Source organism: Capsicum annuum, chromosome 4 (genome assembly GCF_002878395.1).
Source record: "Capsicum annuum cultivar UCD-10X-F1 chromosome 4, UCD10Xv1.1, whole genome shotgun sequence".
NCBI classification, from domain to species: Eukaryota; Viridiplantae; Streptophyta; class Magnoliopsida; order Solanales; family Solanaceae; genus Capsicum; species Capsicum annuum.
In genome coordinates, this window is record NC_061114.1 from 49,891,748 (window position 1) to 49,918,621 (window position 26,874).

The 26,874-nt window shown below is 36.9% G+C and overlaps 1 long non-coding RNA gene across 7 annotated transcripts in view; it reads left to right on the top strand.

The window, feature by feature from the left end:
* The window catches only part of LOC107843532, a 43,528-nt gene extending 17,576 nt beyond the window's left edge, over positions 1 to 25,952 (top strand). For 4 of the 7 annotated variants that reach the window (XR_001666425.2, XR_001666427.2, XR_001666426.2 and 1 more), the window contains 5 exons: positions 3,629 to 3,691; positions 16,506 to 16,568; positions 24,107 to 24,166; positions 24,789 to 24,914; positions 25,457 to 25,952. This is a non-coding gene — a long non-coding RNA (uncharacterized LOC107843532). The remainder of the gene's footprint in view (positions 1 to 3,628; positions 3,692 to 16,505; positions 16,569 to 24,106; positions 24,167 to 24,788; positions 24,915 to 25,456) is intronic. The other 3 variants (XR_007054922.1, XR_007054921.1, XR_007054923.1) reach the window with 3 other exon arrangements.
* Positions 25,953 to 26,874: the final 922 nt, after the last annotated feature.

Consider the following 26,874-nt stretch of genomic DNA (forward strand, 5'->3'; position numbering starts at 1 on the left):
AGGAGTAGGGCTTCGTAATAAAGGATTTCAGATTTGTTTTCGACATTCGAGGTAGATTATGGCTTAACTTTCTTTTAATAGGGTTGGGTAGTTAATGTTGATACAAAATCATGTTAAGGGAGTGGGAACTAATCATAAAAATGGTCATAATTATTGGGTTGTGCCCGTGTGAGGGTCTATATATTGATGAATTTGGTATAACTAGAATATTATTTTCTATGTGTGACTGTGTGGGGTCTTATATGATATTGTTGGCTTTGTATACATAAAACTAATTATTTTTTGTTAATGAAAAATCCTAATGTGGTATCAATGGTGTAATTTAATCATATTCTACTCTATTGGAATATGGTTTATGTTGGATTTCATGGATGATGGGAAATATTGAGTGGATTATTGGCTCACTTGGTTGGTATATTGGCTGAATATGGAAACTCTCATTCTGGTTGATTATGAGCATTACATCTTCATATCATAGACATTCATGAAACATTGGTACTACTGTGGAATACTGGAAACATTAGTGTTTTTTGATAGAAAATGTGACATCTTTAAAAAAAACCTCTACCGAAGGATGTGTCAGAGAGGAGATATGAATATTGGTTGTAGGTTGACAAGCCTCCATGATCCTACATAAGGAATCTTTATCTCTGTAGGTGTATACAAAGGTTGTGTCATATCCTCGTACATCACATCATCATCTTATTCATTGCATTTCATATATTGTGTTTATGTTGTGATTATATTTCTGTCTTTGACTTGATAGCTATCCAATTGTTCTATTTTCTTTTACTTTTGTTTGATGTGCATGTATAATGCATATTGTCCTTCCTTTCTCTATGTGTATTTATTATATGTATGGATATTAGAACTATTAGTGGAGACGGTCTGGGATACCGTTTGGGACATTTTCTTATTGCAGGTGATATGCCCTTAGTGTATTTTGAATGCTTTATTTTCTAATTTGCTCAGTCGGTCTATGATATCTACTGAGTATAAGTGGACTTTAGTCATCCATACTACACTTTTTCGGTGCAAATCCTAATTCGAGTACACCTAATGATGGTTGATTTTGAGCGACTTTGGAGTTCTTTGGGGTAGCGGTTGATTTAATGCTTCTAGAGTCTACTACTATCTTTCTTTATTAGGTTATATCTTTATTTGTATCTAGAGACAGAGTTGTACGTGTTTTGGATATTTTTTATGTTTTGGTCTCGAGTTGTACTAGCTATGTTCTTACACTATGAGACCAGGTTTTGGGATTATGGTGGGATATCTTTCGTTATGCATTTCTGCTTTCACTCTAATTGAATGGTTCAGCTTCATTCTAGGAGCCTTGCTTTGGGTATTGGTGTTATTTTCCCTTTTTGTATTAGTTTATGTGATAGGCTTACTTGTCAAGATTCACCGCGACATGTCCCATCATGACCCTTAGATTTTTAGGTCATGACAACTTAGTATCAGAACAACCCGGTTCATTGGTCTCAATGATGTCAGAATAGGATGTCAAATAGAATCTCGCAGATCGGTATGTAGACGTTCATATCTATCTTTGAGACTAAAGGATGTCTTTAGGAAATTGCCCTTATTTTATTCCTTATCGTGTGGATTTCATACATACCTTGTGTTCTAAGTAATATTTTGATCTTTTCTACACAGATGGTGTTGACTAGATGTCGCAAAGGTAGAGCTATAAAGCCTTTATTCAAGGAGAGAGCATAGTTTAAATGGCGAGTTATGATTCATTGACGGGCTCGAGGAAGTGGATGGACAGGTGGATCTGTCCCATCTAGAAGTAGAGCTATGGGACATTTCGCTGAGCCTCTTGTTGAGTATCTTAGAAGTGTGGGAACTTGTAATACCCCGTATTATTCTTAGCTCAGTTCAGCTCCTAGTAGCATGCATAAGATGCTTAAATCCTGAAATTTCACTAGGTGTTGGGAACTTAGTTATTTTTAAGGTCTCTTAACTTTGTGGATTTTTAAATTGGTCTTCCTAACCCCAAGATGTTGGGTTTTTAGTTTATTTATGTTCAGGGGTGTAAGGAGCATGTCTTGGGGAAGTTCCAAATTTTTTAGACGAAGATTAGGTCATGTTTGGATTACCATTCTAGCGGCTCACCATGATAGTGCCTCGTCGTAGTGATTATAGAGATGGTACATACACCACATCGTGGTGAGCATATAAAACACACTCCAGTTATGAATTTAACTTCTTGAGGGGCAATTATGTCTTTTCCCCTCAACCCAATTCATTAAATCACGAATCATAACACTAGCTAGGGCATTATTTGCCCATCTTCTCTAATTTTCTCTCAAAAATAAACCCTCTCCTCCCCCAAGATCATCAAATTCCATTACTTTATCTCTAAGAAAACCAAGAATTCAAGTTCCCCAATCCATGAACATTCAAGAAAACATGAAGATTGGTTTTTCTCTCTCTATATTAAGGGTTTAAGGTATGTGTGATGTTCATCCATGAGCCCTTTTCACCCATGTAGTCTACGAATCCCTTTTTACACTTAAATTATGAGTTTTACATGATTTAGTTGAATTATGTCCATGAATATCTTGATAAATTATTTTCAAGTTATGATTATAAGTGTTTCAAGTAGAATCAACCATTACATGTTTTGAATATTGAAATTTTCACATTGAAAGCCTTAGTTTATGGTTTTAGTATTGTAAATTATCGCATGCTTTACCCATTCCCATGCTTAAATTCATGACTCTTATGTGTTTGATGAAATTTCTAAATGTTGGGTTTTGATCAATGATCCCCTACTATGGATTTTAAAGATGTATATGTCATTATTGTTATTTCTATTCAGTGGTGGTGGTTATGAATACCTGATACCTAGTTTTTAAATAATTTCGGTATCTTTAGAATGATTTTGGATAAACCATGAGCATTGTCATTTAGTTTGTTGATATGATTAGTTTTTTGTTTAATTAAGCTTATTTAGTCCAATAATCAGTGTCAGTTCAGTTGGGAATAAGATTTAGTACCGAGCAAAAACAGGGATAACTGCTTCCCCGTTAGTTATGTAGAGTCATTAGTAGCATTCCCTATATTCTAGAACTATGTATCTAGCGTAGGATATGAGGAGTCTCCCATTAGTTAGGCTTGGCTTTCTCTCTAGGTTCACCCATCAGTTTAGGCTTGACACCCTGTTCCTTTGGGACACCAATTTAGTGGATCCATACAGTCAGTGTTAGTACCCATGGCACGGTACTGATACCCTTCCAATTGGGGTCATAGGTTGGACTCTGATTAGCTCAGATTGGGGCATGTCGGTTATATGATACCCCCACAGTCTCAGTACACTGTCCAATAAAGAATTCAGTTCAGGTTTGCTTGACCAAAACATACAGATTACCAGTCATTCAGTTATTAGATTTCAATACTTTATTTTATAGATTATTTTAGAAATATGATATGATTTGTCTTGTATCCTCAGACATTTTAGCTTTCATTCATTCATGTTTAGTTATCTCATGCTATTCAGTCAGTCATTAATTCATGTACAGTTAAACCATGCATTTTTGCCTAACCTCATCTCATATACTAGTACATTCAAAGTACTAAATGCATACTCTTCTTTGCGCAATTATGTCTTATATCATAGGTTTGGACACTCAATTTCCCAACAGTATTTAGACAATCTAGCGCTTCAGCAGTAGCGGCATTGGTGAGTCCTCATATATTAGGGACATGTTATGTTTATTCAGTTATTTACGCTTTTTTTAGTTATTAAGTTGGAGTTAGTTGAGGCCTATCCCATTAACTCATTAGTTATTTTAGAGGCTTTTAGACACTAAGACAGTCAAATATATAGCTAGTCAGTGTATCTGTCTTATCAGTTATGTTTTAGTATTTTATCAGGCATTACAGACTTGTGAATTTATCGTATTTTCAGCATTCTGACCTTATGGCTTTATTAGTTATTTTCCTCTCATGTATTTTATTATTTTGATGTTCAGTGCTCGCAGCAGGTACCAGCTCATGGGTTAGCTTATGGTCACTTGTGATCGTAAACACCTTTGTCATGACTAGGGGGTAGCCTCGGGTCGTGACAAAACTTGGTATCAGAGTCTAAGATTTTACAGTGTCCTGGGGAGTTTGAAAGCCGCATTGAGTAGAGTCTTGTGCATGGTTGTGAAGTGCGCCACAGTTATAGATGATAGTCTATAAGACGTTTTAGGATAAGTTTCCCTTCTATGAGTATTCACGTCATGCGAATGAGCATAAGATCTATTTAAAACTCTCTTTTATGACTCACTCTTCCTTCCATTTACACCTAATTGCTCCCAAGAAAACAATAGAAATAAAAATAGAATTAAGCCTAAACCTCTGCTTGTTTAGGAAGATCCCCAAAATGAGCACATCTCTCATGCTGAGTTTAGAGATGCATTCACTACCTTAGATCACTCAGTAGCTTATCAGAGCAACTTGCAGGCTGTTCCCTCAGCTAAACCTATGGCAAATACAACTATAGCTAGAATTTAGGATTTTACCTAAATAAATCCCCCTTTGTTTTTGAGATCATAGTCTGAAGAGGATTCACAGGAGCTTATTGATATGGTACATAATGTGAATGATATCATGAGAGTCACTTCTAGTGATATTGAAGAGTTGGCTGCATACTAGTTGAAGGATATAGCTAATACGTAGTATAAGCAGGGAAAGGATAATAGGGGTGTTGAGGCAGGGCCTGTTGAGAGGGAGGATTTTTCCATGACCTTCTTAGACAGGTTCTTTCTATTAAAGTCGAGGGAATCTAAGGTGTTGGAGTTCATTAATTTGAAGAAGGGTAATATGAGTGTGAAGGAATACTCGCTTAAGTTTACTCAGATGGTGAGGTATGCTCCTTTAGTTATGGATGATATTAGGTCTAGAATGAGTAAATTTGTTTCTGGTGTAGCTGATAGTGTGGTCACGGAGTGAAGGACTACTATGTTGATTAAGGAGGTGGGCCTATCTAGGCTTATGGTTTATCCTAAAAAATTGAGGAACAAAAGCTTAAGGAGAAAGAGAGAGAGAATAAAAACACCAAAAACGGTAACATTAACTTTTTTCAGCCGAGTTCAGAGGGTGGTAACCATTCTAAGTATTGTCAAAATTTCTAGCCCCATCTCCTTCTTCTACTTATGTGCCAGTGCCAAAGTTTTGCGATAACAATTAGGATAGGGCACCTAGCTCCAAGCCCCAGGGTAGTGTGAACAGTGGTCATACTCATCCTCTCTGCAGGAAGAGTTGTAAGAATCATCATGTGTGTGTAAGGATAACAGTGATGTGTGTTTTGGATGTGGCAAGACAGGCCACAGGATCCGAGAGTGTATGGTGATGGTGCAGAGGGGCAGAAATAATCACCGACAAGGCCATAATACTTCTTTAGCAGCACTCACAGGTTGCCTGACTTAGTAGGGCACCACTTCCAGTCCGACCAATGGGCAACGCCAGAACCAGCTGTATTCACTTCAGTATCAACATGATCAGGAAAGTTCTTATAATGTACTTACGACTATGTTACAGGTTTTTCATCTTCATGTGTATTTTTTGTTTGATCCCACAGCTTTACTTTTTTTCGTAACCCCCTATATAGCTTTCAATCTTGATGTCAGTCTTAAAATATTACCAGAGCCTTTATTAGTGTCTACCGTAGTGGGTAAATCAATTATAGCTAGATGGGTATATAGAAATTGTCCGATTACAGTATCTAAGAAATTCACATTACTTGATGTTGTGGAGTTAGAGATGACTAATTTTGATGTCATTCTCGACATGGATTGGCTCCACTCATGCTATGCTTTAGTTGACTATAGAAATAGAGTCATCCAGTTTTTTTTTCCCTATGAACTAGTTATTGAATGGAGGGGTAGTACTTCAGTTCTTAGGGGTCTGATTGTTTCATATCTTAAGGCAAGAAAAATGATATCTAAGGGGTGTGTTTACCATCTTTTTTGAGTCAAAGACTCTAATTCTGAGACTCCAAGTCTCGAGTCCGTCTTAGTAGTAAGGGAATTTCCAGATGTTTTCCCTAAAGATCTTTCCAGAGTTCCTCCCAAAAGAGAAATTGACTTCGGAATAGATCTCCTTCCAGATACCTATCTTATCTCTTTTCCACCCTATAGAATGGCTCCAGCTGAGCTTAAGAAATTGAAATAACAGTTGAAATATCTCTTAGATAAGGGATTCATCAGGCCCAATATTTCCTCTTGGGGTGCTCCAGTCCTATCGTGTGTAAGAAAGATGGTTCTCTCAGAATGTGCATCGATTACCATTAGTTAAACAAAGTCATAATCAATAATAAGTATCCACTCCCCAGGATTGATGATTTGTTTAATCAACTTTAGGGTGCCAGTTATTTCTCTAAGATAAACCTTAGATTCGTCTATCATCATCTTAGAGTCAGAGAATGTGACATTCCAAAGATAGCCTTCAAAACTCGATATGGTCACTTCAAATTCCTAGTTATGTCTTTTGGACTAATGAATTCCCTAACAGAGTGTTCAAATAGTACTTATACATGTTCGTCATAGTATTCATTGATGGTATACTTGTCTATTCCCATAGTGAAAATGGTCAAGCAAACTATTTCAGAATTGTATTGCAGACTCTTAGAGCCCATCAATTGTTTGACAAATTTAGTAAGTGCAAATTTTGGCTAAGATCAGTTGTTTTTCTTGTCCATATTATTTCCAGTGATGGAATTAGAGTGGACCCTCAAAAGATCGAAGTAGTGATAAATTTCCCTTGGACCATCTCTCTATTAAATATCAGGAGTTTCTTAGATTTGGCTATCTATTACAGACAGTTTGTTAAAAGGTTTTCATCTATTGCATTCCTCATGTCTCGACTAACTCAGAAGAAAGTCAAATTTCAGAGGTCAGATTCTTGTGAGAAAAACTTTCAAGAGTTGAAAACTTGACTCACTTCAGCCCCAGTCTTGACCTTGCCAGATGGTTCAAATGGGTTTGGTGTTTACTATGATGCTTCCAGAGTTGGTCATGGTTGTGTGTTGATGTAGAGAGGTAAGGTCATAGACTATGACTCTGACAGCTTAAACCCTATGAAAAGAATTACCCTACCCATGATCACGAGTTGGTAGCTATTGTTTTTGCCTTGAAAATTTGGTGGCATTATCTTTATTGGGTTTATGTTGATATATTCGCTGATCACAAAAGCTTGTAGTATGTGTTCTCACTGAAATATTTATGTCTTCATCAGAGAAGGTGGTTAGAGTTGTTAAAGGATTATGATATGAGTGTGTTGTATCATCTGGGCAAGGCCAATATAGTAGCAGATGCTCTAAGTAAATAGTCTATAGATAGTGTTTCTTATGTTGAGAATGATAAGAAGAAGTTAGTCAGGGAGGTTCATAATCTTGCTAGATTATGTGTTCGATTGGTTGATTCAGCTGAGGGTAGTATATGGGTTAAGAATGGTTCAGAATCCTCTTTGGTTGCCAAAGTAAAAGAGAAGCAAGATAGGGATTCCAGTTTGGTTAAGTTGAAGGAATTAGTTAGATATTAGAAAGTAGAGGTTCGCTCCCAAAGGGGATATGGTATGTTGCAATGTCAGGGTAGGCTGTGTGTATCATGAATTAGTAAGTTGAGACAACAGATTTTAGCAGAAGCGCATAGTGTGCGCTACTCCATTCACCCAGGAGCCACGAAGATGTATCGTGATTTGTGAGAAATCTATTGGTGGAGTGGTATGAAGAGGGATATTACAGAGTTTGTAGCGAAGTATTTTAACTGTCAGAAAGTCAAGGTTGAACACTAGAGGCCTAGTGGCAAATTGAAAAAGTTCATCATCCCTACTTGGAAGTGGAAGAAGTGAACATGTATTTTGTGATAGAGTTGCCTCATACGTATTGTCAACATGATTCAATATGGGTTATTGTAGATAGAATGACCAAATCAGCTCATTTATTGCCATTCCATACCTCTTATTCAGTCGAGGACTATACCAATCTCTATATTAGAGAGTTGGTTAAGTTGCATGGAGTTCCTTTGTCTATCATTTTAAATAGAGGTACTAAGTTTATCTCTCACTTTTGGAAGGCATTTCTAAAGGCTCTTGGTACCCAAGTTATCTCAATACAGATTTTCATCCTCAAATTGACGGTCTGGCATAGAGGACCATTCAAACCCTAGATGATATGTTGAGAGAATGTGTTATTAACTTTAAAGGAGGTTGGGATGATCGCTTACCTTTGATTGAGTTTTCCTACATTAATAGTTATCACTAAGGTATTCAGATGGATCCATTTGAATCTCTCTATAGGAGGAGATGTATATCTTCCGTTGGTTGGTTTGAAGCAGGTGAGTCTACGTTGATTAGGCCAGATTCAGTATTTGATGTGATAGAGAAAGTTCAATTAATTAGGGAAAGGCTAAGGACAACCCAAAGTCATTAGAAATCTTATGCAGATATGAGAAGAAGAGACCTTGAGTTTGGTGTTGGTGATTTGGTGTATTTGAAAATTGCACCCATGAAGGGAATGAAGAGATTTGGCAGGAAAAGAAAGCTTAGTTCCCGATATGTTTGCCCTTAGAGGATCTTGAGCGAGCTTGAGTTTTCTGCAGGTTTGGCATCAGTACATCTGGTATTTCATGTTTCCTTGTTAAAGAGGTGTATTGGTGATCCAACTATTGTAGCTCCTCTAAAAAGCACGGATGTTTAGGATAGCCTTTCTTACAAAGAAATCCCAGTAAAGATCCTCGATTGTCATATTTGTAAACTAAGGAACAAAGAAATTCCCTTGATCAAAGTTCTTTAGCGGAATCAGTCCGTTGAGGGAGCCACATAAGAAGAAGATGAGGATATGTGTATCAAGTATCCTCATCTTTTCTCCGCAAACTCAGGCCCAACATAATGTAACAGTTTTCCTTAGATTGTTTCTTTTCCACTCTCAGTTCTAGCTATATAATCACTCTTATGTCATTGCATGAATTTAGGAAATCAGTTCAGCTCATGTATCATGTTTCAGACTCATTCATGTAATCATGTTTCCAGTAATGCATGTTCAGTATGTGATCTTAGTGCTTTAGTTCAGAATCTCAGCCTAAGCAGTCTTATTCGAGGATAAATGTTTCTAAAGAAGAGATATTGTAATACCCCGTATTATTCTTAACTCAGTTCAGCTCCTAGTAGCATGCATAAAAAGCTTAAATCCTGAAAATTTCACTAAGTGTTGGGGACTTAGTTATTTTTAAGGTCTCTTAACTTCATGGATTTTTAAGTTGGTCTTCCTGACCCCGAGATGTTGGTTTTTAAGTTAATTCATGTTCAGGGGTGTACGAAGCATGTCTCAAGGAAGTTTCAGATTTTTTGGATAAGGATTGAGTCATGTCTAGATCACAATTTTAGCAGCTCACCATGATAGTGTCGCATCATGGTGCTTATAGCGATGGCACGTACACCACATCGTTGTGAGAATGTAAAATACACTCCAGTTATGAATTTAATTGCCTGAGGGGAAATTATGTCTTTTCCCCTCAACCCAATTCATCAAGTCACGAATTATAACACCAGTTAAGGCATTATTTGCCCATCTTATCCAATTTTCTCTAAATAATAAACCCTTCCCTCTCCCAATATTATCAAATTCCATTTTTTCTCTCACGAAAACAAAGAATTCAAGTTCCCCAATCCAATAACATTTAAGAAAACATCTAGATTGGTGTTTCTCTCTCCATATTAAGGGTTTAAGGTATGTGTGATGTTCATCCATGGAGTCCAAGAATCCCTATTTACACTTAAATTATGAGTTATACATGATTTAGTTGAATTATATCCATGAATATCTTGATAAATTATTTTCAAGTTGTGATTATAAGTGTTTCAAGTAGAATGAACCATTACATGTTTTGAATATTGAAATTTTCACATTGAAATCTTTAGTTCATGGTTTTACGATTGTAAATTATCTCATGCTTTACCCATTACCATGCTTAAATTCATAACTTTTATGTGTTTGATGAAATGTCTACATGTTGGTTTTGAGAAATGATCCCTACTATGGATTTTAAGGCTTTATATGTCATCATTGTTATTTTCATTCAGTGCTGGTGGGTTATGAATACCTAATACCTAGTTATTTACATAATTTTAGTATATTCAGAATGATTTCAGATAAACCGTGAGCATTGTCATTCAGTTAATTGATATGATTAGTTGTTTGTTCAGTTAAGCTTAGTTCAGTACAGTAATCAGTGCCAGTTCAGCTGGGAGTAGAATTTAGCACCAAGTGAATGCAGGGATGGTGGCTTCCCTATCAGATAGGTAGTCATTAGTAGCAGTCCTTATATTATAGAACTATATATAAATAGGATATGAGGAGTCACCCGTCGGTTAGGCTTGGCTTCCTCTTAGGGGTCACCTATTAGTTTAGGCTTGACACCCTGGTCCTTTAGGACACCATTTGAGTGGATCCACATAGCAGTGTTAGTATCCATGGCATGGTCTAACGCTCTTCTAACTAGGGTCAAAAGTTGGACCCCGATTAGCTCAGATTCGGGCATGTCAGTTATATGATACCTCCCATAATCTCAATGCAGTATCTTATCCAGAATTATGTTCAGGTTTACTTCACCAAAGAATACAGATTACCATACTCCCATACCAGGTTTGCTCGAGGCCCTATTTTTTTTATTCAGTTATTTCTGCATTTCTTTTAAGTTAGTCAGTTGGAGTTAGTTAGAGCCTGTTCCATCAACTCCTCAGTCAGTTTAGATGCTTTCAGACTGTTAGATAGATAGCTAGTTAGTTTATCAGTCTTATAAGTTATGTTTCAGTATTTTATCAGGAATTATAGACTTGTGAATTTGTCATATTTTTGGTATTCTAACCTTATGGTTTTATCAATTATTTTCCACATATTTCCTTGATTATTTTAATGTTCAGTGCTCACAAGAGGCCCCAGCTCACGGGTTAGCTTGTGGTCACATGTGATCGTAACCACCGTTGTCGTGACTAATGGGTAGCCTCGGGTTATGACAAAACATGGTATCAGAACCTAGGGTTTTACAATGTCCTAGAGAGTCTGAAAGATGCATTGAGTAGAGTCTTGTATATTGTTGTAAAGCACACCAAACGTATGGATGAGAGGCTATAAGATGTTTTTGAAAAAGTTTCCCTTCTTTCTATATTCACATCGTTCTAATGAGCATAAGCTCTATTTAAAACTCTCTTTTTGGCTCACTCTTCCTTTTGTTTACAGAAAATGCCTTTCAAAAGAAACAACGAAAGAAGAAATAGAAATCAGCCCGTACCTCCGCCTATTTAGGAAGATCCCCTAAATAAGCACATCATTTATGCCTATTTCAGAGCTGCATTCTCTAAATTATCTTACTTAGTAGGTGCTCAGAACAACCAATAAACTATTTCCCATACTAACCCTATGGCAAAACAGCTGCAGCTAGGATTTGGGATTTCACCCGATTGAATCCCCTTTTGTCTTTGGGATCAAAATCTGAAGAGAATTTGCAGGAGTTTCTTGATTTTGTTTAGAAGGTGATTGATATCACTAGTTTCACTTTGAGTGAGAGTGTAGAGTTGGCTGTTTACTAGTTAAAGGATATAGCTTATACGTGGTATGAGCAGTAAAAGAAGGATAGGGGTGTTGAGGTAGGGCCTGTTGAGTGGGACGAGTTTTTCACAACCTTCTTAGATAGGTTCTTTCCATTAGAGTTGAGAGAAGCTAAGGTGTCAGAGTTTAATAATTTGAAGCAAAGTAATAAATGTGTGAAGGAATACTTGTTTAAGTTTACTAAGTTGGCGAGGTATGCTCCTTCAATGGTAGCTGATAATAGGTCTAGAATGAGTAAGTTTGTTTCTAGTGTAGCTGATGGTGTGGTCAAGGAGTGCAAGATTGCTATGTTGATTAAGGAGATGGACCTATCTAGGCTTATAGTTCTTGCTTAATAAATTGAGAAACAAAAGCTTAAGAAGAAACATAGAGAGAATAAGAGGGATACAACTAGTAGCTTAACTTTTCTCAGCTAACGTCAGAGGGTGGTAACCATTCTCAGTTCTATCTAAAATTTTCAGCCCTAGCTCAGTCTTTAGCTAGTGTGACAGTGCCAAAGTTCTAGGATGACAATCATGATAGGGAACTAGGCTCCAAATCCGAGGATAGTGTGAAAAATTATTGTACTAATCCTCTCTGCAAGAAGTGTTGTAGGAATCATTAGGATATATGTAAGGCTGATAGTGATATGTATTTTGGATATGGAAAGCCAAGCTATAGGATTTGAAAGTGTGTGGTGGCGCAGAGGGGCCGAAATAATCGCTGACAGGGCCAGAAAACTTCATCAGCAGCACTCACATATCGCCCGACTCAGCAAGGCGCCACTTCCAATGCGACCAGTGAGCAATGCCAGAACATGTTGTATGCACTTCAGTCTTGACATGATTAGCAAAGTTCTCCTGATGTAGTTACGAGTATATTATAGGTTTTTCATCTTCATGTGTATGCTTTTTTATATCCTGGAACTTCACATTCTTTTATAATCCCCTATGTATCTGTTAAGTTTGGTGTTAGTCCAGAAATATTAGTTGAGCCTTTGTTAGTGTCTACCCTAGTAGGTAAATCTATTATAGCCAGATGAGTATACAAAAATTGCCCGATTACAAAATCTCAAAAATTTACTTTAATTGATCTTGTGGAGTTATATATGATCAATTTTGATGTCATTCTCGGCATAGATTGGCTCCACTCATCCTATTCTTTATTTGACTATATAAACAAAGTCATCTAATTTTATTTTTCTAATGAACTAGTTATTGAATAGAGGGTTAGTACTTTAGTGCTTAAGAGTAAGATTGTTTCATATCTTAAGGAAAGAAAAATAATATCTATGGGGTGTGTTTACCATCTTGTTCGAGTAAATAACTCTAGTTCTTAGACTCTAAGTCTCGAGTCCATTTTAGTAGTAAGGGTATTTCCAGACATTTTCCCTGAAGATCTTCTCAGAGTTCCTCCCAAAATAAAAATTGTCTTTAGAATATATCTCTTTCCAAATACTCAGCCTATCTCTTTTCTTCTATATAGAATGGCTCTATATAGTTGAAATATCTCTTACATAAGGGATCCATCAGGCCCAATGTTTCTCCGTAGGGCACTCCAGTCCTGTTCGTGCGTAAGAAATATGGTTCTTTATAAATGTACATCGATTACCATCAGTTGAATAAAATCACAATCAAGAATAAGTATCCACTCCCTAGGATTGACTTGTTTGATCAACTTTAGGGTGCCAGTTATTTCTCTAAGATAGATCTCAGATTCATCTATCATCATCTTAGAGTCAGAGAATGTGATATTCTAAAGAAAGCCTTCAGAACTCGGTATGGTCACTTTGAATTCCTAGTTATGTCTTTTGGACTAATGAATTCCCCAGCAACTTTCACGGACTCGATGAATAGAGTGTTCAAATAGTACTTGGACATATTTGTCACAATATTCATTGATGATATACTTGTCTATTCCCGTAGTGAAAATGATCAAGCAGACCATCTCAGAATTGTATTGCAGACTCTTAGAGCCCATAAGTTGTTTGACAAATTTAGTAAGTGTGAATTTTGGCTAAGATCAATATCTTTCCTTGGCCATATTATTTCCAGTGATGAAATTAGAGTTGACTCTCAAAAGATTGAAGTAGTGAAAAAATTCCCCAGACCTATATCTCCATCAAATATCAAGAGTTTCTTGAGTTTGTTTGTCTATTACAGACAGTTTGTTGAAGTTTTTTTGTCTATTGCATCCCCCATGTCTTGACTGACTCTGAAGAAAGGCAAATTTCAGCAGTTAGATTCTTATGAAAAGAGCTTTCAGGAGTTAAATACTCGACTCACTTTAGCCCCAGTCTTGACTTTGCCAGATGGTTTAGATGGGTTTAATGTTTACTGTGATGCTTCCAGAGTTGGTCTTGGTTGTGTGTTTATAAGGAGAGGTAAGGTCATAGACTATGCCTCTGACCGCTTAAACCCCTAGAAAAGAATTAATATACCTATGATCGTGAGTTGGTAACTGTTGTTTTTGCCTTGAAAATTTGGTGGCATTATCTTTACGGGGTTCATGTTGATATATTCACTGATCACAAAATTTTTTAGTATATATTCTCATAGAAAGATTTAAATTTTCATTAGAGAAGGTGGTTAGAGTTGTTAAATGATTATGATATAAGTGTGTTGTATCAACTGGGCAAAGACAATATAGTGGCAGATGCTCTTAGTAGATAGTCTATGGGTAGTGTTGCTCATATTTAGAATGATAATAAAAAGCTAGTGAGGGAGGTTTAACAGCTTGATATATTAGGTTTTTGGTTGGTTGATTTAGCTGAGGGTAGTATATGGGTTCAGAATGGTTCAAATTCTTCTTTGGTTACCGAAGTGAAGGAGAAGCATGATAGGGATTCCAGTTTGGTTAAGTTGAAGGAATCAGTTAGAGATCAAAAAGTAGAGGTTTTCTCCCAAGGGGGAGATGGTGTGTTGCGATATAGGGTAGGCTATATGTGCCGTGTGTTGATGAGTTGAGACATCGGATTTTAGCAGAAGTGCATGGTGTGTGTAACTCCATTCACCCAGGGACCACTAAGATATTTCATGATTTGCAAGAAATCTATTGGTGGAGTAGTCTGAAGAGGGGTATTGCAGAGTTTGTAGCTAAGTGTTCTAACTGTCAGTAAGTAAATGTTGAACACCAGAGGACTAGTCTCTCATTATAAAAGTTCAGCATTCCTACTTGGAAGTGGGAAGGGGTGAACATGGATTTTGTAACAGGGTTGCCTCGTATGCATCGTCATCACGATTTGATATGGGTTATTTAAGGGATCTTAACTTTGTGATTTTTAAATTGTTTTTTCAACCCTAAAATTTTGAATTGTGATTTAATTCATGTTCAGGGGTGTAAGGAGCATGTCTCGAGAAAGTTTCAAATTTTTTGGATGAGGATTGGGTTATGTTTCAATCATAATTCTAGCGGCTCACCATGATAGTGCCGCATTGCAGTGAAAATAGCGATGGTACGTACACCGCATCATGGTGATCATGTAAAACGCACTCTAGTTACGAATATAATTGCCTGAGGGGCAGTTGTGTCTTTTTTCCTCAACCTAATTCGCTAAATCATGAATTATAACACTAATTAGGGCATTATTTGCCCATCTACTCCAATTTTCTCTCAAAAAATAAACCCTCTCCTTCCCCAAGATCATCAAATTCTATTACTTTCTCACTAAGAAAACCAAGGATTCAAGTTCCCCAATCCAAGAACATTCAAGAAAACATTAAGATTGGTGTTTCTCTCTCCATATTAAGGGTTTAAGGTATGTGTGATGTTTATCCATGGGCCCTTTTCACCCATGGAGTCCAAGAATCTCTTTTTACACTTAAATTATGAGTTTTACATGATTTAGTTGAATTATATCCATGAATATCTTGATAAATTATTTTTGAGTTATGATTATAAGTGTTTCAAGTAGAATGAATCATTACATATTTTGAATATTGAAATCTTCACTTTGAAATCCATTCATGGTTTTAGTATTGTAAATTATCGTATGCTTTACCTATTCTCATGCTTAAATTCATGACTCTTATGTGTTTGATGAAATGTATAAATGTTGGGTTTTGAGTAATGATCCCCTACTACGAATTTTAAAGCTTTATATGCCATCATTATTATGTCCATTTAGTGTTGGTGGGTTATGAATGCCCAATACATAGTTGTTTATATAATTTTAGTATCTTCAGAATGATTTTAGATAAGCCATGTGCATTGTCATTCATTTAATTAATATTATTAGTTATTTGTTCAGTTAAGCTTAGTTCAGTTCAATAATCAATGTTAGTTTAGTTGGGAGTAGGATTTAGCACCGAGAGAATACAAGGATGGAAACTTCCCCATCAGTTAGGCAAAGTCATTAGTAGCAGTCCCTGTATTCTAAAACTACATAGTCGTATAAGATATGAAGAGTCACCAATCGATTAGGCTTAGCTTTCTCTCAGGGGTCACTTGTCAGGTTAGGCTTGACACCCTGGTCTTTTGAGACACCAGTTTAGTGGATCCACACAGCCAGTGTTAGTACTCGTGGCACAGCACTGAAACCCTTCCAACTAGGGTCACAAGTTAGATCTTGATTAGCTAAGATTAGGGCATGTTAGTTACATGATGCCTCCTATACTCTCGGTGTAGTATCCAGTCCAAAATTCAGTTTAGGTTTGCTTGACCAAAGCATAAAGATTACTAGTCATTCAGTTATCATATTTCAGTACTTCAGTTTACAAATTATTTTTAAAATATTATATGATTAGTTTTGCATCCTCAGATATTTCATCTTTAATGTATTTATGTTTAGTTATCTCATGCTATTCAGTCAGTCATTAATTCATGTACAGTTAAACCATGTATTTCAGCTTAACCTTGTCTCATATACTATTACATTCCAAGTACTAATCACATACTCTTCTTTTCACTATGATGTCTTATATCATAGATTCGGACACTCAGTTTCTCAATCTTCCTTAGATAGTCCAGCGCTTCAGCAGCATCAGCAGTGGTGAGTCCTTATATATCAAGGTCGTATTATATTTATTCAGTTATTTTCATATTTTTTTCAGTTAGTCAATTGGAGTTAGTTGGGCCCTGTCCCATTAACTTCTCAATCAATTTAGAGCCTTTCAGATATTCAGACAGTCAGATAGATAGCTAGTTAGTTTATCAATCTTATTAGTTATGTTTCAGTATTTTATCAGGCATTATAGACTTGTGAATTTATCATATTTCGGCATTCCAACCTTATGTCTTTATAGGTTATTTTCTGCACATGTCCTTTATTATTTTAATGTTCAGTGCTCACAGCAGGTACCAACTTATGGGTTAGCTTGTGGTCACATGTGACCGTAACCACTATTGTAGCGACTAAGGGGTATCATCGAGTTGTGAAGGTCCTTCTTCAATTCCACTAAGTTTTTCTAACCTAGTCTTGGGAGGGTTGTTGATTTATTTTTTGACCTATTTGGAGGGTGCTCCTTTGAGTTTTACGAAAAATCCCCTAGCTTTGAGTATTTTACCTCCGTCTATGTCAGAGTTGCTTATGGTGTTCGTCCAGCCCCGATTGTAGATCCTGTAGTGGCACCTACTTCTGATTTTACACTCCATAAACTCCAAACATTATTTCTCCTTTATCACCTAAATCTAAGTATAGTATTCTAAAATCAGTGGTTCAGCCTTCATCTATATTACCTCCCCAGGTGGGATGTCAGCCATCCATATTTTCTATGCCTCCTCTTATAGTGGGTATAGTTATGTCTTCTGAGGATTATAAGAGGTTTGAGAGATTCACTCATTTGGTTCCTCCTAGATTCAGTGGAGTTATGGGTGGATATGCATGTGAGTTCTTGATTGACTATCATGAGAAGTTGAATAACCTGGGTTTCTTGGAGTCATATGGTGTTGTGTATACTACTTATTAGTTGAGGGATGCCACTACATATTGGTGGAGGTCACTTGTTGGTTGTAGACCTCTTGATTCTCCTAAGATGAATTAGGACTAGTTTGTTAAGTCCTTTTCTGAGAGCTTCGTGCCTTACAGTCTGAGGGATCAGATGAAAAATAAGTTTGATCTCCTAGAGTAGGGCTCCTTGATTGTTGCAGAGTATGAGGCATACTTTCATGAATTGTCTAGATATTTCTATGCCCATATTGCCACCAAACCTGAGAAGATTCAAAAGCCAGTGAAGGGGTTGGATGTTTTTCTTTAGTTAGCTACGTCTTAGATGGTAGTATTTAGAGCATCTTTTCAAAGTATAGTGGATCATGCTAAGATGACTGAGGGTATTCTTTGAGCATCTTAAGAAGGCAAAAAGAAGGTACATCATATGGGAGAGTTTAGAGGTCACACTTCTTGAGGTAGAGATTCCAAAGGTTTGCAAGGGTATCATGGTAGACCAATGCAGGTAGACTTATAGAGTTCAAGTAGAGGGTCTTTTAGTTTAGTATTTTAGGGTGGCCATTTTGGTCCAGCCTACCACCTTCTATTGAGTCAGGTTGTAGAGCTTGGACTGTCCCCACAATATGTTCATAGTTACTCCTATTTCGGTTATGAGGGATAGAGGCTCTGCCAGAGATGTATGAAGAAGAGATACTGGCACCCAAGGTTGTGATCATAAGGCCACTTAGGAAGTTAGTAGTCATGGACAGTACTATGCTATACCCACCAAACCTAAGGCAGAGGCTTCCAATATTTTTATCACAAGTATTGTCCCCATTTATTTCAAATCTCCATTTGTGTTATTTGATCTGGGATCAACTTTCTCCTTTGTGTATTAATATTATGCTTTGGGTTTTGATTATGCTAATGAGCCTCTTACCATGCCTATTTATGTATCTATCTCTATAGAAAATTCTTTAGTGGTTGATCGGGTGTACCGATCTTATGTTGTAACTTTTGTTGGGCGTGAGACTTGGGGTAGATTTTCTTGTATTAGATATAGTTGATTTTGATGCCATTTTGGGTATGGATTAGTTGGCTTCTTAATATGCTATCCTAGATTGTTATGCTAAGACCATAACTTTAGCTTCGTCGGGTGTGCCAATGATAACATAGAAGGGTATGCTTTATTCGGGTACCAATAGGGTTATACCCTATGTTCAAGCTTGTTGCTTGGTTAAGAGGCGATGTTTGTCCTATATGGCTCATATTCATGATACCAGTGTTGCTTTACCTCCTTCTTTGGACTCAGTTTGTGTGGTTTGTGAGTTCACAGCTGTATTTCTAACAGATTTGCCTGGTATGCCTCTGGATCGTGATATTTACTTTGCAATTGATGTTAAGATAGGCACCAAGCCTATTTTTATTCCTCTGTATAGGATGGCCCAGTCGAGTTGAAGAAATTAAGATCAGTTGTAGGAGTTGTACAAGGGATTTATCTGACCTAGTATATTCCTTAGGGTGAGCCAGTCTTGTTTGTGAACAAAAAGTATGGTTCTATGCATATGTGTTCGATTATCGGTAGTTGAATAAGGTGATGGTTAAGAATAAGTATCCTTTTCCTCATATTGATGATTTGTTCGACCAACTTCAGGATAGTATGGTGTTTTTAAAGATTGATTTAAGATTCAAATATCACCAAATGAGGATTAGAGCTTCAGATATTCTGAAGATAGATTTTTGAACTCATTACAGTCATTATGATTTCTTAGTCATGTCCTTTGGGTTGACCAATGCCCCAGTCGTATTTATAGAGTTGATGAACTGAGTATTTCAATAGTACGTCAACTCATTTGTTATTGTATTTGTAAATGATATCTTGGTTTATCCTAAGAGTGGATATGATCATCAGGAGCATTGCAGATTGTGCTTTAGAGGTTAAATAATAATAAGTTGTATGTTATATTCTCCAAGTGTGAGTTTTGGTTGGAGTTAGTCTCTTTCTTGGGTCATGCAATGACTAAGGATTGTATTATGGTTAATCTAGCCAAGATTGCAGTAGTTTGTGATTGGGCTAGGCCTACTTTACCTACTAAGATTCAGAGTTTTGTAGGCTTGGCTGGTTATTATCGGTGTTTTGTTATGGGTTTCTTATCTATTAAAGCTTTGATGAACAAGTTGACTCAAAAGAAGATTTCCTTTTAGCGATTTGATGCTTATAAGGTGAGCTTCAAAAAGCTCAATGATTTGTTGACGTCAGTTCCTATCTTGACTTTGCCCAATAAGGGCATGGGTTTTATCATTTTTTGTGATGCTTCAGGTGTTGGTTAGGTGATGTGTTGATATAGAAGGTTAAGGTGATTATATATTCTTCTCATTAGTTGAAGTCCCATGAGAAAAATTATACTACCCATAATTTAGAATTATGTGCGGTTGTTTTTGCTTTAAAGTTGTGGAGGCACTTCTTGTATGAAATTTATTTTGAGATTTTCTCGGATCATCATAGCCTTCAGTACTTCTTTATGCAGCAGGATCTTAATATGATACAGCGCCGTTGGCTTGAGTTGATTAAGGATTATGACTTGATGATTCTCTATCATCCGAGCAAGGCTAATGTAGTTGCAGATGCCTAAAGTCGGTAGTCGAGTAGCATGGGCAGCTTGGCGCATCTTTTGATCCAAGAGAGGCCTTTGGCCTTAAAGGTTTAGCCTTTAGCTAACCAAATAGTTAGGCTCGATATTTTGATATTTGGGTGTGTTTTGGCATCTATGGAGGCTAGATCTTCTTTGATAGAATAGATTCGAGCTCACCAGTTTGATAATGTTTGGTTGAGATTAATTAAGGATAAGGTGTTGAATGGTGAGGCTAAGGAAGCCTTACTTGAATTAGATGGGATTTTGTGGATTGGAGGCCGAGTTTTGTACTAAGAAAGAGTGATTGGATTAGATTGATTTTGGAGGAGTCCCATTGTTCTAGGTATTCCATCCATCCAGGAGTGACTAAGATGTATTGTGACTTGAGGCAGCATTACTAGTTGGATGGTATAAGGAATAATGTAGCAAATTTTGTAGCTCATTGCCTATGTTTCCAGCAGGTGAAGGTTGCGTACATGAGGTCGGGTGGTTTGCTTCAGAGGTTACCCATTCCCAAGTGGAAGTGGGAATGGATCACTATGTACTTCGTGATTGGATTGTCTCATACTTCTCATGGTTCTGATATTACTTGGGTCATCGTGGATCAATGGACTAAGTCATCTTATTTTATTCTAGCTCAGGTCTCTTTAAGTGCTGAGAGGTTGGCCTATATCTATGTTCATGAGATTTTCCCTCTTCATGGTGTGCCAATGTTTGTTATCTCAGATGATGGTTCAATGTTCATATCTCACTTTTGGATGACTTTTAAGGATGAGTTGGGTACTAAGGTTAATCTTAGCACAGCATTTCACCCCAGACAAATGGGTTGTAAGAGCAAACTATTCAGGTTTTGGAGAATATGCTTTGTGCTTGTGTGATGGAATTTGGTGGTTAGTGGGAGAAATATCTAGCTTTGGCCGAGTTTGCTTATAATAGTAGCTACCATTCCAGTATTCATATGGCTCCATTTTAGGCTTTGTATGGTAGGCATTATCACTCTCCAGTTGGTTGGTTTGAGGTTTCTGAGATTAGACCTCGAGGTGCAAACTTGCTTTGTGTGTCTTTAAATAGAGTTAGGATCATTCAGGATAGACTTCGAGTGGCTCAGAGTAGGCAGAAGTGTTATACAGGTCATAGGCTTCATTCCTTGAGATTTTGTGTTGGTGATTGTGTCTTTCTTTAAGTTTCACCCAAAGGATGTGATGAGGTTTGGAAAGAAGGGAAAGCTTAGCCCCAGATATATTAGCTCATTTGAGATTCTTCGGATTGTTGTTGATGTGGCTTATGAGTTAGTTTTGCCTCCAGATTTATTAGTTGTTCATCCAATTTTTTAGGTTTTCATGCTTTGGTATTACATTCTGGGCAAGTCTCATGTCATTCATTTGGACTCAGTTCAACTAGATGAGAGGTTGTCTTTTTTTGAAAAACCTGTCTCCATCTTGAGTAGGGATGTTAGGCGGTTTGGTTCTAGAGTTATTCCAGCGGTTGAGATCCAGTAGAGACATCACCCAGTATATGAGGGTACTTGGGAGGTCGAGTCTGATATGCGTATTTTCTATCCCCAACTTTTTGCCGGTGTAGGTAATTCCCTTGCCATTAGTTCGAGAACGAACTAGATTTTTAGTGGTGGATAATGTAACAACTCAAATTTTGATAATTGATGTGAAATATGTATTTATGTATGATATGACTATTTTACCCCTCTCAGTGATTGCTTTGTGGTATTTTAGAGTTGTGGGGATGGTTCCTAAGGCATTTTAGTATGATTTATGTGGAATTGTGGTTTTTGTTGGTTTGAAAAACCTTATGATTGACTTCGGTTAACATTTATTGATTTGTATGCTAGATGGCAAAATAAACTGCTCTAGTAGATCTGGAACATTAATTTTAAGTCGGTAACGTGGTCAGTATGGTTTTATGACTTTTATATCTCATTTCGGCCCTTGATTTGAAAAGTTGTGAAATAAGGTTTCGGGGGTTGACTTTGTGAAAATAATATCTTTCAAAAATCTGGCATCGTCATTGAGTTTGGAGAATCAAAATTAATAGGGTAACATATTTCATTTGCGTTCACAGGGTCCCGAATAAATCTCGAGGGGTCCGTAGAGACTTGAGACTTTCCAAGTCTCCAGCTGGTGCTGGTGCTGGTGCTGGTGCTGGTGCACTCACACCCATGAGTAGCTGGTCGCATATGAAACTCGGCATTTCAGGTTCTAGTGTTGTATATGCGACATCTTGGTCACGACCATGATTCTCGCGTATGTGACGTCAGTGTCGCAATTACAATACCTGCCATCATGTTAGGTACTGCGTACGCAACCTGATGGTCGCGTATGCGATGCCTGGGTCCTTTAAATTCCCATGTTTCACCATTTTCCATCATTTTTTATACTTGGAGATTAGGGTTTTGTGATTTTGAACAATTTCTTCCACTTTTAATCTTGGGTAGGCTCTATAACACCTATTTCAACTACTTTTCTTCAATTTCATCACTTAATTCTTGTTTAAACATGGGTTAAAAATGTGGAATTTGGGGATTTTGCCCCAGAAGGCCTAAAAATTATATTTCCTCAATTTAAACCTCATTTTAAAACCTTTTTCACTTGGGTGATTTTCTAATCATATAATTATCACTTTTCTTCGGATTTTATCTTCAAAACAACTTCAATTATTAACTTTAAAACTGAATTTCAGAGATTTTTGTCGGTAAAGCTTGAGCATGTTTCTTCTTTGATTTGGATCTCATTTTTAACTCATTTTCACTTGGATTTTCAACTGTAGACTCATATAAATATAGGGAACATGTTCCAAAAATAAAATTATGCTTTTGCCCTTCTTTTCAAAAACCCATGGGGAGCCATTTTGACCCCTACTTGAAAGTAGGTAATATGGGTATCATTGGCTTTCTTTTGATGCATAGATTCTATATTTTTATGTTTTGGTTGATTCCGAGCCTTTTCGTTAGGAGTAGGGTTTCATATTGAAGGCTTTTGGGTCGGTTTCTAGCATTTGAGGTAGGTTATGGCTTAACTTTCTTTAGACTGGTTGGATAGTTAATGTTAATACAAAAACATGTTAAGGGTGTGAAAACTAATCATGAAAATAACTATAACTATTGTGTTGTGATCGTGTAGGGGCCTATATATTGATGAATTTGGTGGTTCTGGAACATTATTTGCTATGTGTGACTGTGTTGGTCCTATATGATATTGTTGGCTTTGTATACGTGAAACTAATTGTATCTTGTTAATGAAAACATTTAATGTGGTATCAATGGTATAATTTGATCGTATTCTACTCTATTGGCATATGGTTTATGTTGGATTTCATGGATGGTGAAAAATATTGAGTGGATTATTCACTCACTTGGTTTGTATATATTGGTTGGATATTGGAAACTGTTATTCTAGTTGGTTGTGAGAATTACATCCTCATATCATATACATTTATGAAACATTGGTAGTACCATGGAAATACTTGAAATACTGGCTTTTTCTGACAGAAAATGTGACATTTTCAAAAAAAAATCTCTACCAAAGGATATTCTAGAGAGGAGATATTGATATTGGTATTAGATATTGATTGTATACGAGTTGATGAACCCCCCATGGGTCCTACACCAGGAAGCATTAGCTCTGTAGGTGTATATGGAAGTTGTGCGACAACCTCATGCACCACATTATCATCATCATCATCATCTTCATTGCATTTCATGTATTGTGCTTATGTTGTGATCATTTTATGTCTTTGACTTAATACCTATCTAATAGTTCTATTTTCTTTTACTTGTGTTTGATGTACACGTATATGTATATTATCCTTCTTTTCTCAATGTGTATTTGTTATATGTGCGGATATTAGAACTGTTAATGGAGATGGTGTGGGCTACCGTTTGGGATATTTTCTGACTGCAGGTGACGTACCCTTAATATATATTTTATATGCTTTATTGTCTACCTTGCCCAGTCGGCCTATGATACCTAATGAGTATAAGTGGACCGTACTCACCCCTACTACGCCCTTTTGGTGCAGATCCTGGTTTGAATGCACCTCATGGTGGTTGATTTTGGACAATATGTGAAGCTATTTAAGGTAGCATTTGATTCATGCATCCGAAGTCTACTACTATCTTTTCTTATTAGACTATGTCTTTATTTGTATTCAGAGACAGAGTCGTACCTATTTTGGATATCTTTTGTATTTTGGTCTTGAGTTGTACTAGTTATGTTCTTACACTGTGACACCAGGTTTTAAGATTATTGTATGATATCTTTGTTTATGTATTTTTACTTTCACTATAATTTTATGGTTCGGCTTCGTTCTAGGAGTCTTGCCTTGGGTATTGGTGTTATTTTCCCTTTTTGTATCAGTTTGTGTGATAGGCTCACTTGTTAAGGCTCATCGCGGTAAGATCCATCGTGATCCTTGGAGTTGGGACACCATACGTCCTACCTGATAGTTGTGAGCTTGGTGGGTGTATATAGAAAGTCATGCAATGAATTTCATCATTCATCATATTCATATTGCATTAGATTGCATTTTCCCACGCATCTTGCTTGTTTTCCTTAGTGTTATATATATATATGTGTGTGTGTGTGTGTGTGTGTATTAGAACTGTTAATAGAGACGATATGAGCTACCATTTGAGACTTTTCTGCTTGTAGGTGTTGTCCTCATGTTATATTTTACTTATTTTATTTTTTGTTTTGCTCAGTCGGCCTATGATACCTACTAAGTACATGTGGACCGTAGTTACTTCTACTGCGCCTCTTTGGTGCAGATCTTTGTATGAGAACTTTCCATAGCGGCTAATTTTTCTTGAAGACTTCCAGAGTTTGAGGTACTGATTCGCTCCAGTATTTGAGTCTAATTCAGACCTCATCTATCCTTATTTGTCTTTATTTTATTTATCAAAGACAGATACATGTATTTTTAGCTTTTAGTTATTATATTAGATGTTCTTAAACTATGATATCAGATTTTGGGATTCATGAGATTTTTTTCTTATTTCTGCTTTTGCTTATGTTTTAGGGCCTGACTTCATTCTAGAAGTCTCACCTTGGTGTATCTTATTGTAAAGTTCATGTATCCTTTATCACTTTGGGTGAATGTCTTACTTATCGAGGCTGAGCCGGGATAGGTGCTATCATAACCCATTTTTGGGTCATAACAAATTAGCATCAGAGCAACCAAGTTCACTGGTCTCATAAGTGTAAAAGCAGGATATCTAGTAGTTTCTCACATATTGATACATAGATGTTTGTATCTATCATTGAAGGGATATAAGATTTCTTTAGGAAAAAATAACTCTATTTTGATTCTTAGTTTTGCGGGTTGTTCTTACCCAATGTTCTAAGTTCTGTTCAATTCCTTTTTGCGCAGATGGTGAGGACTAGATCTCAAGAGGCTGGGGATTTTGATCCATCATTCAAGGATGGATCCCATCCTAAAGGGAGAGGCAAGGGTCATGGATGACCCAAAGTTAGAGGACAGGCATGAATAACTGCTCCAGCTAAAGGACATGCTAGGGAGGCCTCTCACAAGCTTGAGTTTGTGTATTCTAGGGATGATTATCAAATAGCGGATGTGAAGTGAGCTAAGGTTCCACAGGGTTTAGTTGATACCCCAGTACTTCAGGGTCTCTTGGTTTGCCTCTTGACTCATTTGAAGAGTATTCCCTTGAGTGCAATTAGTTTTTCTCTTATTTGAAGTATTTTACCATCGTTAGTTTTGGTGTCTACTGATGGCATTCCTCTGACTCCTAGTGTGGTTATGTCATTTGTATCGACATCAAATTATGGAATTCCTTAGACTTTGAGTGGTGCACCACCTTTTGTGCTGGTATTAGATTATGGTATTCCTAGTCAAGCGTTCAAGCTTCATCTATAGTACTCCCACGTGTGGATTCATTGCTTGTCAAACTTACTATTTCTCCAGTTGCTTCGGATACAATTATATTTTTTATGATTAGAAGAGATTTTAGAGGTTTATTCTCTTGGGTCCACCCAAGTTTAGCGAAGCTATTGGCGAGGATGACTATGAGTTTTTGATTGATTTTCAGGAGAAGTTACATAATCTGGGATCCCCTGAGTCTCAATGGAGTTTCTTATACTACCTATTAGTTAACAGATATGGCTAGGAAGATAGAGGTTGTTTTCTAGTTGTATACCTTTGGGTTCGCCTGCTATATCTTGGACTTAGTTTCCCGAGGCCTTCTTGGAGAAATTTATATCGTATAGTTTGAGAGATTAGATGCATGATGAGTTTGATTACTTGGCGCAAGGCTCCATGACTATTTCAGGTATGAGGCTCATTTTTACACTTTATCCATATCTTCAGATGCTAGAATCTCCATCGAGTCTAAGATTATTTAGAAGTTTGTGAAGGGGTTAGATGGAACATATCAGCTGGCTACAACTGAGATGGTAGTTTTAGGTGCTTTTTTCAGAGTATTATTGAACATGCAAAGATGACTAAGTCTATTTATCCAAACTACTCAGGGAGGCACGAAGAAGGTGTGTTATCATTGCAAGTTTAGTGTATATGCCTTTCCAGGAAGAGATTTCTCTAGTAGATATTTTTATGGTTATCATGGTAGGAAAATTCAGGTTGCTTTACATGGATCAAGAGGTATACCTTTAGGTTGAACAACTTTGGGTAGCCAGACATCGGGCTAGGGTGGTCATTCTAGTCCAGCCGCACCTCCTCATATTAAGCCAGGCTATAAAGGATGTTTTGTATGTGATTACTTTGGCTATGTGGCTAACGATTGGCCTCGTTATATTTTCATACCTGCTCTT